This window comes from Mirounga angustirostris, unplaced genomic scaffold, assembly GCF_029215605.1.
Source record: "Mirounga angustirostris isolate CCGP_5_RB_7025 unplaced genomic scaffold, mMirAng1.0.hap1 SCAF_8, whole genome shotgun sequence".
NCBI classification, from domain to species: Eukaryota; Metazoa; Chordata; class Mammalia; order Carnivora; family Phocidae; genus Mirounga; species Mirounga angustirostris.
In genome coordinates, this window is record NW_026991716.1 from 58,349,616 (window position 1) to 58,364,636 (window position 15,021).

General features: G+C 38.3%; 1 pseudogene; it reads left to right on the forward strand.

Moving 5' to 3' along the window:
- The first annotated feature begins 10,581 nt into the window (after positions 1-10,581).
- LOC123836432 (large ribosomal subunit protein eL13-like) lies at positions 10,582-14,771 on the forward strand (annotated as a pseudogene).
- The last annotated feature ends 250 nt before the right edge of the window (positions 14,772-15,021 follow it).

Consider the following 15,021-nt stretch of genomic DNA (forward strand, 5'->3'; position numbering starts at 1 on the left):
TTAAGAACATTTATATAATAATTTTCAAGATATAAATTAACAAATATTAAATGCTTCTAAGTACTTTTCTTAGAAATTTTTATGTTAGTCCATTTATTCTTAATGAAAGCCTTATGAAGTAATTCATCATTATTCACATTTTATTGGGACATTAAGTAAATTGCCTGAGATCATATAACTCTTAAGTGCCAGATTTGGACATTTAAACATAGACTTGACACTGAAAAAATATAAAAATAAATCACAGAATATACGAAATAGCTTTGGGAGAAACACTGCAATGTCAGCCTTCTAAGAAATTCAATTCCACAAAATTTTGCATAAACCTAAGAAAGATCCAGTTCTGTGCTAGATACTTATGAGTAATATGAGTGAATTTTATGATACATTCCTACCCTTATTCGACTTGCTTGTACTGATTTACTTTTATTCTCTCACCTCCTACTTTATGTCTCCCATTTTCATAATCCCCTATATTTATTCACAACACACTAGTGGGGAACATTTTTAGGATTACATTTCCTTTTTTTTTTTTCTTTTTCCCAAGAGAGGAGTGTCTGACCTCCCTCTGTTACCAGAGGCATTGACCACCAGCGAACTTATTTCCAATTTAAAGATTCGATAACAATGTACTCTAAGCAAAGAAAGGGGATGGCAGCTCCTTAGGTGACTATTTTACACTAAGGCTAAATTAGTTGTTTGAAAATCCTTGGTAATTTTCATCCAGTTCACTCAAAAAAAAATATATATTGTAAATCAAAGGTAGATGAGTGGAATGATTGTTACCTCTAATGAATTCCTTCTGGAGCCCATACAATACAGTGGGAACAGTACAGAACTTAGAAAATCTAAATGTTGCTCCTTACTCTGCTATTTTTCAGATATATGTGACTGGGAAAGCCACTAAATATTCATTTAAAAATTTAAAAAATGTATTAGGTAACTATTACTTGACAGGTACCATGCTCAGTGCTGGAGATACAAAGATGAGCAAGAGACTCTAGCCCCTCACCCCTAGATCCCCTCAACACCTCCAGGGAGAGGCACAGGTACACAACATATCGTAACACAGTGCACAAAGGGTGTAATATGAATACAAAGAACTTGTAGCACAGAGTCTATGCCGATTTGTTAACCATTCTATCGCCAACTCTGTTGCTGGCATTTATAAGGCATTTGATAAGTAATTTTAAATAAATGAATTAGAAAATAATTCTCATTTTCAAGTCTCATCAGAATGAATATATGAGTGATTAATTCTGCTTGAAGGAAACCTGATGATAAATCAGATTAAAGATGAGTAAGATTTTCCCAGGAAAATAAGGCATTCTAGGAGAACAGACAAGATTGGTAAATTTACGGAAGTCTGAGGCATGAGAATGTCTCAAGTGTTAGGGAAAGATTTCTTTCCTTTATGTTACAGACCATATAATCCTTAGCAAAAGATTATGGAATAAAGTTGGAAATTGGAACCGATGGTGAAGAATCTTATACTTCAGGCTAAGTAAATTTTATTGCATTATAGCTTAAAATACATGTTATTTAATTTTATTCCTGTTTTAAACCTCAAAATAAGAATAACTTGAAGTGCTTTGCTTACTTTACAAGGTGTTTAATAGGGATGTCAGTCTAAAAACAAGAAACCTGTTCAAGAGACAAAGCATTTATTTGGAATCAATTAAATTTAAGGTACACAGATTTAGGTAGAAACCCAAATAGGGTTTTGACTTCGAAAGGTGTACTTAAAGTTTTTATGGGCAAAAAAAGATTAGGTATGTTGTTTTTAAGAAGAGATTATTGGTGCTGACAAACAGGGCTAGAGTTGTATGTCACTGATTGGTCAGAGAAAATGGTCACTAGGCTAAGTAAAATTCACTTTTATCAGCCTTTTCAAACAGGATTTTCTTATTCTTGTTGACTTCTTGGAATGTTGGAGGTTTGGCCCGGTTCAAAGGTTTAGGAAATGGGATGTGCAAGGTAGTTCCTCCGAAATGGCTGATTTGGCTCTATTTTAAAAATGGCTCTACTTATGTCATTTTTCATTTTCCCATTTTGATCAAGATCTTTTCCTGAAAGCATCCCTGATCAACCATTTGAATTGGGTTTTCTCATTTTTGGTTTTCAATCCCTGGTTGCCAGGGAGATTCCTTCATCCCTCTTTGTCAGGAAGGCTCATTCCTGGTGTGTCTCATTCTACCTTGGAGGGAAAGTGATATATTTGGGAACCTTTATGCCACATCTGAGCAACAACAGCACCGAACTGGAGGAAAGCTTGTTGCCACATCCTATGAAATAAACAAGTGTTGCTTAAGTTCCTCTAATTGACGAAATAAATATTGCAAATCAATTCAAAACATTGGGTTGCCACTACTGCATGGAATTTTTACAGTGCTGTGAAAACAATAGAATCAGAGTCGTGTAATAATAACAATCTCTAGAATCACAAGCAAGACACTAATTCCAAATTGTAGGATAGTTCTAGCCTATGAGATTATACCTGCAGGTATTCAACTACATAAGTCAAAAGACCATGAGCTTTCCAGAGATGCCTATTGTAACCAGTGGTTTTGTTCTCTAATTTTGCATCATTGTGTTCCAACCAATCCTAAAGAATTTATCCAAGTAGAGCAGGTGGTGTTAGCAGTGGTGCAGATGCCATCCTGCCCTAGTCCAGAGCAATTCTGTCATCCACAACAACTGGAATGAGTGAATTTAAAGATTGGTTTTGGGCAGCTGCCTTCACAGTAGATTCAGCAGTATCTCCTAAACTTTTAGATACATTTCAGAGCCTGTATTCATTCATACCAGCAAGCCACCGTGGAAAAAAGATTCTCAAAAATCTCATTCCTTCATTGTCAGAGACACGACCTGACAATTCTCATTTTAATCTCTGATGTAGACTTAAGGATGATGTCCAAAGCTGAGTCTCTGATTAATTAGGTAATGAAATAGACATAACTTCGCATAACCTCCAAGTTCATAAGAATTTAAGCAATGTTACCCTATAAATTTTTCTGCCATGTATAAGAAAAATAAGTCCCAGTGGGTCACAGATTATGGAATTATCATAACGAAATTGATTGAACTAAGGATCTGAATGATGCAAGCAATTAAGATAGTTATACGCAGGTGGAGTAAAATTATATTGGCATAAATGTTGTGCAGAGGGAAAACTTGAAATCTGGGATATGTGGCAAGCTTAATGTTCATTTGTATAAGTGTTACCTCTTAAATCTCTAAAGGTTTGAATGGATAGGCAAGAAGTTCAGAATGAGTCCAGGTAAATTTTACATGATGTTTTACATAATTAGCACAAGAAATTAGGGGAGGAATGACAGACAGATTGGTAATAAAATGTACGAGAGGATCTTTAGTTTCATGTATAGAGTGAGGCTTCTGATGACAAACCCAACAATTGGTCAAATTTCCTTTATATGCAAGGAAACTGGCTATGCGGACAAGGGACCTATCCTTCCAGGCAGAGACTAAGAAGAAAAAGGAAAGATAACCACTAGAGCAGGTATTTGACCTCTTATATTAAGATAAAAATCTTCTTCATTTACAAGACAGAAAGGGACTGGTCAATAATACATGCAAAGAATACAAGTCCAATAGCTAACACTGCAGTTACAGTGTTTTTTGTAAAGGCAGGATCCTTCCAGTATGTTCCAAATCCAAAGATTAATAAGGTGAACCTGTTTGAGGAGGCAATTAACAGAAGAAGGGCAAGAAGGAGGAATAATATCCCAAAGATTGTAGGAATTTTCATTGAAATAATCTGACTCTAAGTCCCAGAGCCACTGACTAACTCTGTTGGAGACTATGTACAGGGAGCCTAGTATACAACTTATAAGTAAGACAGTACTGATAGTAATATTGATATGAGCAAGAACCTTAGGTATACAGGCCTGGCCCAGAATCTCCTGAAAGCTGTCAGCATCAGATGTCATCTGCTTCAACTACTGGTGAACTTTAATTTTAATTCTCCCTTTGATTCAGCAGTCTGGCAGGGAGTAGGCACTTTCTTTAAATGAGAAACATGAATCCAAGAATCAAAACCTTTTAGTTTTGTAGCAAAAGGGTTAGTTAAGAGTACCTGATATGGTCCTTTCCATCTGAATTGTAAGGAATCCTTCTGAAGATGTCGCTTCCAATAAGCAAAAGGAACTGGTCATAGGTTGTGTTTTATTTCTTTGTCTCCCAGGAGTGTGCTGTGAAAAGATTGTTCTCCAAGGCATGATTTTTGTCCCTGACCTTAATTAGTCCCTTGAAGAAGTGGAGAATATCTCCTTTAATTAATTGAACATCAAATGCTGCCAGGGCCAGATTCATAGGTCTCCCAGTTACAAGCTCCAAGGGAAAGAGTTTATGTTTTTGGAAGGGAGCAGCTCTTAAATTCGATAGGACCATAGGAACTGCTTTAGGCCAAGTCAATTTTAATGTTTCCATAAATTTAGCCAATTGTGTTTTAATGATGCCATTTGTTCTTTCCACCAGTCCACAGGACTGAGGGTACTGGGTACAATGGAAATGTTGTAACAGAAGCCAAAGAGAGTATATTTGCTTCATGATGTGGCCAGCAAAGTGTGTTCCTTGGTCACCATGTAATTCCAAGGCTATGCCCCAAGCAGGTATTATCTTTAGTAACAATGCTTTTGCAACAGCTGAGGCAGTAGCACACCAGCAAGGAAGAGCCTTAACCCAATGAGAAAACACACAGCTCATGACAAGGACTTAGTTGTAACCACGAGAAGGTGGGAGTTGGATGAAACCCATTTGCTGGATCTCAAAAGGCCCACTAGGTAAATCAAAATGTCTGGGAGCTGTCTGAATCATTTTCCCTGGGTGAAATTTTGGACATATAGTGCAGGTTAAGAGTGCTTCCTTAGCAGCCTTAGAAACATTTCCCACCAATATTGCTTCAGAAAACTCAGACTTTGTCAGTTGCCCAATGAATCATTTGATGGGCTATTTCAAGTAGTTGTTTTGATTTTTTTTTTTCCCCCAGAGATTCTGGTAGTACTGGTTTGTTACTTGGGTCATACCATGAATTTGTTAAGGAACTGAAAATACAATTGTCAACCCAATAAAGTTTTTCTCTGTGTGGTGCACTGAATCAGGCATCCTTTACAATAAGATTCAAATCTTCTTTTGGAAAGTAATATTTGCTATGAAGTTATTAGTTCAGTGGATTTAAGACGGGCTGTTTTTGCTGCTTGATCGTCTAAATTATTTCCTATAGCCTCATCTGATTCTAATTTTGAATACCCAGGGAACTTGATAATGGGGGGGAGGAAGGGAGTTCAATTAAATCTAATAATTCAATGGCAAAAGCTATATTTTTAATTTAACACCCTCCAGAGGTTAAAAATCTTGTTTTCAAGACAAACCCAAATCATGAACAACTACAAAGGTGTCGTGACTATTTTTTCCTTTTGCTAAAATGTAAAAGCTCTATGTAGTTGGAGCATAAAATTCTGCCTGTTGTGCCAAAGTAGCCGTTGGTAAAGGAGCTGCTTCCGTTATTTGGAAGGTAGTGGTAATAGTGGACCCACCCAGCACAGTATTTCCTTCCATTATTCCTTAAATAGGAACCATCAGTAAACCAAGAGAGTTCACATTAATAATAGACTTTTCTGCAAGTCAGCTCTAGGTGTCAGCAGTCGGTCAGTTAGACCGGTCTAAGACCAGACCAAGGTTAGACAGTCGTGGTGTGTCTAGTCAACAGCTGAAGGGAGAAGAGTTATGGGAGACTTCCTGGTGGGACAGGGCCCCTGGCACTGTGGGCTGCCTAGGAGTCCCAGGGACCTTGTCTGTGGCCCCGCCCCACCCCGCCCCTCAGCCCCCGCCCCCTGAGCGCGCCAGGCGAGGCAGAGCCAGGCGGTGGAACGGGATTCCCTTCCCTCCCTCTGCGGAAACCTGGGACTCTTGCAGCAGGCAGCAGATGCACGGCCGCTACCTCCCCACGTGCCTGGTCAGCCCCAACGCCTAAAATGCAAAGTGCAAGTAGGGCGGAAAGCAAGCAGTGCGCTGCGTCGCGCCTCGGGTGGCCCCTGGAGGTCGCCCCAAAGCCCGCCCCCTGCATTCAGGAGGCAACGGGTCCTGTGGAGGAAGTTCAGGTGTAATCTCTTAAAATAAAAAAAATTAATGGGCGCCTGGGTGGCTCAGTTGGTTAAGCGACTGCCTTCGGCTCAGGTCATGATCCTGGAGTCCCGGGATCGAGTCCCGCATCGGGTTCCCTGCTCAGCGGGAGGTCTGCTTCTCCCTCTGACCCTCCCCCCGCTCATGCTCTATCTCATTCTCTCTCTCAAATAAATAAAAATAAAATTAAAAATTAAAATTAAAAAAAAGTAATTAATTAATTAATTAAAATGCAGCGAGATCTAATGTAGGGAGAAGTTAAAATTAGAAGAGGTGAGTCGGCTTGCAGAAAGATGTTGAGTGCTGTCTTTCCCAAATGAAGGCAAATAAAAATTGGCTTTTGGGGATCCACGGGGATACTATAGAAAGCACTACAGAAATCAGTTATAGAAAAAAACTTACTCTTTGTGGGAATGGAGGTTGGAGAGTGTGAAGTTTAGAGAGAATTGAGTGTTAGGAAGTGGCAGTGCTATTGATGTCTTTGGGGTCCTGGACAAACCTCCACCCTTGTCCATGAAGTTTCTTTACAGAAAGGATGAGTGTACTACAAGGACTGATACCAGAGACTATAAGTTTTTGAGCCTTGCATTCCTCTATAATTGGTTTTATTCCTGCAGTAGCTTCAAAGTTTAAAGGGTATTGCCTGATATTAAGAAGGGGTTTGCTTGGATCAACTTGAATCTTTACTGGGGAAGCTGAATGGTCTGCTTGATATCTGTTGTGGATTTTGCCATAAGTCCTTTAGGGACTTTTTCTAAGAGAATTAAGCTCTCAGTGTCCTTATTAGCTGATTTAAGGGGAAAGACTTTTAGAGGTATTGAATGGTTTCCAATGCTGCCAGTTGAAGGAGAGGTTGAATTGATTTTAAGAATAATTTCCCTTTTTTGGAAAAAAGAGATGGCAGTGTGGTATTTTTCTTCCAAGTAGATGGACAGGAACTGAGTGGACTAGTAAAAAGGAATAGGACTGTCCTGAAGAGGGACTAATTGAAAAGGTAAGGAAAGAGGCTTATAACCTGGTAAGGGTTTATTAGAAATTCCCACCAATGGAATTTTTTCAGTACTCCTAGTAAGGGATTATTTGAGGATGAACGCAGAAAAGTTGGGCCAGTGTCAAAGTGATAAGAACCTCACTTCCAGTCATTACCGAAGTTTCACCGAGATGATTAAGGGGCAAAATCAGAAAGACCTCTTGTGTTTTCTGGGAGCAGCCTCTGTGCATTAGAGAGGTTGAAGGTTTGGTGTTAGAGGATTGCCTCTGGTATTTCTGTTTAAGGCAGTCCTTTTTCCAGTGTCTGGGTTTTTTACAAACATGGCAAATATTTTTAGGAGAAGCTGCTGGTCTAGTTTTTGATTGCCATGGCCTATGAGAGGAGGCAGACATCTGTTGGAGTTGTAAATTTAGATTTTATTTGACTTTCTTTAGGTAGCGTCCTCAAGGGTTCTAGCTAATTGATTGGCTAGACTGACTAGATCAGGGTAAACATAGTCTCCCATTTCATCCCAGTCCTTTTTACAAGTAGAGAAAATTCATGACAGAAGTCATTTGCAAACATGGAATTGAAAGCCATCTGGATGGAATCAACATCTAAAGGAAGGCCTGAGTTTTCCTTAAAAACTATTTGAAACTTATTATAGCAGTCATAAACTGGTTTATCAAGCTTTCGAGTCCATGTATGGATTTTATTCCAATCAATGACTTTAGGGAAGATATGGGGAATGGCTTCCTGTAAAGCTTTAGCAGTCCACCCAACAGGTATCCCGTCCTTCAGTAAGACCATTGGAGATCATCTAATGGCATTCAGCCTTCAGCATCCAGTGTTGACCTTGACCCTTTCCAACAAGTAGATAGACCTATTGATAAAGATCAGAGAAACCAGAGTGATAGGTTTGGATGACAATATTAAATTTATCAGCAAACTGATGAGGGTCTTCAGAAACTCTTGAAACTACTTAGCAATAGTTCTCAATTCAGCCTCCGTCTAGGGAGCATATAAAATGTTCATGACTGTAACTTCTAGGTCTAACCTTGAAAAGGTGCATTGGAACAGGACAGTGTGAAGAGGATGAAACAGGAGGATCTAGAGAAGCCTTGGGATCGTGGGGGTAAAGAGAGAGTTTGGCCACAGAGGAACAAAGAGAAGTAGAAGAGGGAGAGGGAGAGCAACCTAAAGCAGTAGAAGGAGGCTGAAAAGAAGAATTCTTTAAGACCTTATGATTCTTTTCTAATTGAGAAATTTTCTCTATGAATTTGGAAACAGTACTCTGAAAAGAGGCAATCAGTCGAGTTCATTTTAAAGTTTCCAAATACCAATTAAGCATACCATTTGATTTGTCTGGTTTTAAATCCATGATTCTCAAGTCAAGTTCTGTGAGTTCAAAAAAGCCCCAAAATGACCACTGTAATTGCAAATTATCTTTGGAATTTGGGGTCCACTGGGGTAAATATTTATAAGAAGGATCATAGTTCTTAAACATAAAACCAGCTGGAGTTGCTAAAGGAGGAAACTCTTGAAGAAACTTAGAATAAGAAACCAGTTCGAGGTTGGCATTTATTTGGGATCAAAGAATTGCAATTTGGGGTACACAGATTTAAATAGAAGCCCAAACAGTGTCCTCCTTACAGGAGGTGGACTCAGGGGTTTTATGGACATAAAAGAAGATTAGGTAAGTTGTTTTTAAGAAGAATTCATTGTTCTGACAAGCAGAGCTAGATTTATACATCTTGTAGATCCCTAACTGGTCAAGCAAAGTGGTTACTAGGCAAAAATTCATTTTTATCAGTCTTTTCAAATGGGATTTTTTTCATTCTTGCTGACTTGGAATGTTGGAATGTGGCCCAGTTCAAAGGTTTAGGAAATAAAACATGCAAGGCAGTTCCTCTGAAATAGCTGCTTCAGCTCTATTTTTATTTTTTTAAAGATTTTTATTTATTTTTTGAGAGAGAGAGAAAGTGAGAGAGAGAGAGAGCAACAAGCAGGGTGAAGGGCAGAGGGAGAAGTAGACTCCCTGCTGAGCAGGGAGCCCGATGTGGGACTCAATCCTGGGACTTCGGGATCATGACCTGAGCTGAAGGCAGATGTTTAACCAACTGAGCCACCTAGGAGCTCTCCAGCTCTATTTTTAAAATGGCTGAAATATGGAAATATCCCAAATGCCCATTGACTGATGAATGGATAAAGAAGATGTGATATATATATGAATATATAATGGAATATTATTCAGCCATCAAAAGAATGAAATCTTGCCATTTACAATGACATGGACGGAGCTAGAGGGTATTATACTAAGTGAAATAAGTCAGAGAAAGACAAATACCATATGATTTCACTTATATGTGGAATTTAAGAAACAAAGTAGATGAACATAGGGGAAGGAGGAAAAAGAGAGAGAAAGGCAAATCAGAAAACAGACTCTTAACTACAGAGAACAAACTGAGGTTTACCAAAGAGGAGGTAAGTGAGGGGATGGGTTAAATGGGTGATTAAGGAGGGCACTTGTGATGAGCACTAGGTGTTGTATGTAAGTGATGAATCATTAAATTTTACACCTGATATTTAAAAAAATAAAAAAAAATAAAGATGGCTCTCCTTATTTCATTTTTCACAGGTAAAATGGTAGAATTAATTTAAATACATTTAAGAAATGCTATTTAAATATAAGCACTTATTAGTAAGTTATAGTTGAGTATTAGGGAATAAAATTACTGGTCACTTAAATATACAAAGGAGGGGCAAATATTGGATAGGGGCATAGCATGAGAGATTTATTGCATTATTCTATTATTATTTGATAAAATGTTTTATATTTCTATTTTTAAGATCATATTCTACCCCATCTTTGCTGTTTTTAAGTTTTCCTCCATCATTTTTGCCATAAGGTATTACGTGTTAATATGATTAGAAGAAAGGACAAGTATAATGTGTTTCTCCCAACAGTGTACTTCGTCAAAATTTAATTTATTTAATATTTTGATTATTCTAATTTCTAATTAATGGTGTGTTAGTGTTTTTGGGTGAATCCCTGAAGTTCTTGGTGTCATGGGCTCCTATTCATATTATGTAAGGCATTGGACAGAAAGATACTATCTTTAGGCAAAAAAATAAAAGGTGAACATTAAATATTTTCAAATGAAACTCAGAGTATAAAAAGTTAATGTAATTGATTTTGAATCCCAATCATTTTTATGGTCCTCAGTTATGTAAATTAGATTATACTTTCAAAGAAAAAAAGTGTCCATTGATATCATCTTATTCCCCGTGGAGCAGATATCCTTGCCATACAAAAACACTAACACTAAATAGCAAGACTGTGAAATATGTCTATAACCTCACGGTTTTAGGATATTTCTCATGTTATGTAATATTTTTTACTGTGCCAGGCCTTATAGCGTTTATGAGTACATGTTTCATTCAGACACAACTAGATTTGACATGCGGCCATGTTGTTTACTGTCCGAATCAATTGGAGTCTGTCAGTTTACCATATCCAAGTCACATACCCCTCAGGTAACAGTGCCTACACGAGGAATATTATATATTAAATAATATATGTATAAGACTTAAAGTTTATGACACATAGAAAATCCTGGCTGTTAAAACACTCTAGTGTCTAAAACATGCTATAATCTTGAAGATTTCCCTAGATTTCCATTTTTTGAAATGTATTTAATGATAACTATCTGTAAAATGTAATTTTTATTGAAGTCTTTTAGAACTTTATACAGTGTTGTGTATTCCCTATACATATCCCAGTGAAAGGTTGATTTTATAATTATATATATATATTTTAAAGACTTTATTTATTTATTTGAGAAATAGAGAGAGCACAGTGGGACCTTTCCTGAGAGCCCACGGGGCTCGATCCCAGGATCCTGAGATCATGACCTGAGCCAAAGGCAGACGCTTAACCGACTGAGCCACCTAGGAGCCCATAAATACCTTGTTTAAAGTAATTTAAATAAAATCAGTTTTGAGTTATCTATATTTTACCTTATCTATGGCTTAGGTGTGATTAAGTTAGTTCTTCTAATATTGAATTTGAAGTAACAAAAATCTATCTTTTTATAATTCCCATCCAACAAGAAAGGTGAAACTTAGAAAAGGGAGGGGAATTATATCTTGAATAATTCCTAAAATAATAAAGGAATAGAAAGAAAAAATGTAAAGAGTACTAGAGATACTATACAACCCACATGCTTTTTTTTTTGTTTAAAAAACTCAAAGACTCTTTTTGGTACTAATTAGTGGAAATTAAATCTGAATTATTTGTGTTTGTATTTCTTCTCTTATTGACAGTACTTATTTTGGTAACACATGCAATTACTCAACTCCAGATTGCTTTTTTTCTCATCCCAGGTAACTCAGGATTATTAGGAAAAGCAGGGTTACAAAATATAACATACTCTAAATTCTTTTTGAAATCAATCAGATAATTAATGTTTTTCCCCTCCCCCCACATACTATACAGTTCAAGTGTCTGCTGTTAAGTTTAAGTTTCAAATGCTAACTCTACACATCTGATGAGTCTAGGGATTTAAACAGTTATTATAGAAAAATGGCATGTTCTTAAAAAAGCCAGAATTTGGTCTCTTACCCTCTATTTACTCAAAGGATAAATTTTACAACTGTGTTATGACCACCGACCGAAGTTGATTTAAGAGACACAATGTCTTCTTTTTTTTTTATTTTTTAAAGCATGACTTCCATAATAATTGATGCAAGAGAGACCCCTAGCAGCATCTGCACATGCTGAACTCTTAAATCAATGATGCTGGCTTCATTCCCAACTAACAGGTGTACCTACATTGATTAATCTTTTTGTGCCACCAAGAAAAGGAAATACGACATCAGGGGCATTCACCCTGACTTTTCCAAATATTCATGATATGATGTAATGTTTGCAAAAATATAGGTAGTGCTTCACTTTTTCACCCTGCACTGCTTAGCAACCCAAATGGTTGGAGTCATAGGTGGCAATAAAGCACAACATGGATGCTAGTCAGGATGAAATAATACTTGGCTGAAAACCACAATACTGAAAACCAAAATCCCTGACCATTTGCCTACTCCAGTCACAGATTTGCAAAAGATATATGCAGAAAGTGTGTACAAGACAAAAATTTTCCTATTCTAAAAAATGAGACATGATACCTCAAACTTGTCCGCAACCCTGGGTAGCCACTGGGTTAGTTGGAAGAAATGGATTCGGTGGTCTCTGGGTGCCCAGAATCTGGACTCTCTAGACTAACACATGAAAGAGAAGAGAAGTAATCCCAAAGTGAGACATCAAGGAGGAGAAAAGCATGATATACACAGCAGAACCAGTTAAGTCTATACCTCAAACCTCCTCTGGGATGAGGTCTCCTACTAAATAATCAAGGGCAGCCTGAGATCTCGCCATACTGTAATTACTGGATGGTACAGAGATATTACAAAGAGAGACAAGAGAATGATAGATTTCCACATTATCAGTGGCCCAATATTTACCATTCACTTGAGCTGACATGTATTTCCAACAAAGGACGGAAGGGAGAAGAAAGCTTACTCTCCTTAGAAGCCAAAAATTTCCCCAGTTTTTGTTCTTTATTTTTAACTCACTGGGCTTAGATGTCAGACTGTTTTCAGCCAGAAATGTTATATCTGTGAAGGAAGAAGCTCAACAGAGTAGAGTATCAGAATGATCTTATGCAAACCTTCCTGTTTTCCTTTATTCTCACTGATCTAATAGGCATATTCACCCAGAACAATGGCATATACGTTTTAGACACAGAGGCCTATGAAATGGACCAGAGGACAGTTAAGTTTACTCTAAGAACACACAAGTTAGAGAATGAAATTTTGATCTTCGAGATCCCATCTTGATTTATGCCAACACATTTGTCGATCCAAGCTCACTCTAAAAGGGTTACACAATGGATACTGTATAATAGCATAATGCCAGCAATAAGGAGTACTTCAAATTTGTCCCTACCCCATAAACTTTGACAGTGGGAACCTCTCACATTTTCAAGTGAATCTATTGATTCCACAGTGAAATTAACGGTCCACAATATATATATAAAAGCGTCTGACTGACTCACTTTTCTTATTCTGCTCAGTGCAAGCCAGAAAGGTTTCACTTGGTGCCTATTTGGGGTTTGCTTCTCTCAATTAGCAGCCCTATCATCTCCTCTGGAGCTTGTTCTCTTTCATTCCTCTACCACTGAATTACCCCAATTACAATTTTCTCTTAGGGGCAAGAAGAGACATAAGAATATAATACCAGCATTCTATAAAAAAAAAAAAAAATTAGAACAATGAAACAATTTCAAAATCATATGCGACAGTTGCCTAGAATCTTCACACCAATTTCTTCTTAAAATATTATTTTTCAGTAAATTAATGTTTCTAGAATCCAAAACAATCCAAACTAGAATCATATAAGAGAATTTACACTGTATCAAACCTTACTAATAATTTTAAAGATCAAGTAGTCAGGAGGCCAGACAAAGCAGGGAGAGATCATCCCATGTGGCTCCATGGTCCCTTCCTTTCATTATACACATTATACACATACTTTCTGCTCCAGAATAATAGGAGAGGTTTCTATAAGAGGTTCACAGGTTAGCCCATACAACAAGATGTTATGAAATATCTATGTCCTATTTTCCAGAGACTTGTATAGTTTATGTGACATTCTCTACAAATTATGTTTATTTTTCTTAAGCAATCCTAATCCACAGACATTAAGAGTACTGCATAGATAATGACTAGTATCATTAATCTATTTCCCCAGACATTCAATTATCATATTTACAAGGAAATTACACTAGGTTACCTGCCTTTTTTTTTCTATCCTCCAAAGTGTCCCCTCATCCATTAATCATAGAAGAAACTGATCACACCAGAGAAGGTTGGGCCTAGGTTCTGGGGGCAGGCAGGCCACTGCATCTAGCCAGAGCCTGGGCCCTGACTTGCTCCCCTCTCCACTGCCCCCAGGCCCATGGGCAGTAGCCATAGTGCCCAGCCAGAACGACAAGATCCTGAAGCCCTACTTCCACAAGAACTGGCAGCTGTGCATGGCCACGTGGTTCAACCAGCCCACAAGGAAGATCTGCAGACACAAGGTCTGGCAAGCCAAGGCAAGCCCCATTGCCCTGCGCCCTCCCCGCCAGGACCTGTCTGGCCCATTGTGAAGTGCCCCACTGTAAGGTATCATACCAAAGTGTGAACTGGCAGGGGCTTCAGCTGGGAAGAGTTATGGGTGGCTGGCATCCACAAGAAGGTGGCATGGGCCATTGGGATCTCAGTGGATCCAAGAAGGTGGAACAAGTCCACTGAGCCCATGCAGGTCAATGGGCAGTGGCCGAAGGAGTACCACTCCAAGTTCATCCTCTTTCCCAGGAAGCCCTCAGCCCCCAAGAAAGGAGACAGTGCTGCTGAAGAACTCAAATTGGCTACAGAGCTGACAGGGCCAGTCATGCAGATGCCAAATATCTACAAGAAGGAGAAAACCAGAGTCATTACAGAGGAAGAGAAGAATTTTAAGGCATTGGCCAATCTTTGCATGGCACATGTCAACGCCTGGCTCTACATCTGAGCAAAATGGGCTGAGGAAGCTAAAGAACAGGATGTTAAAAAGAAAAAATAAAGTGCCATTGGCACCTTGTGTTTAAAAGAAAAAAAGAGGGCGCCTGGGTGGCTCAGTTGGTTAAGCGACTGCCTTCGGCTCAGGTCATGATCCTGGAGTCCCGGGATCGAGTCCCGCATCGGGCTCCCTGCTCGGCAGGGAGTCTGCTTCTCCCTCTGACCCTCCCCCCTCTCATGCTCTCTCTCTCAAATAAATAAATAAAATCTTTAAAAAATAAAAATAAAATAAAATAAAAATAAAAATAAAAATA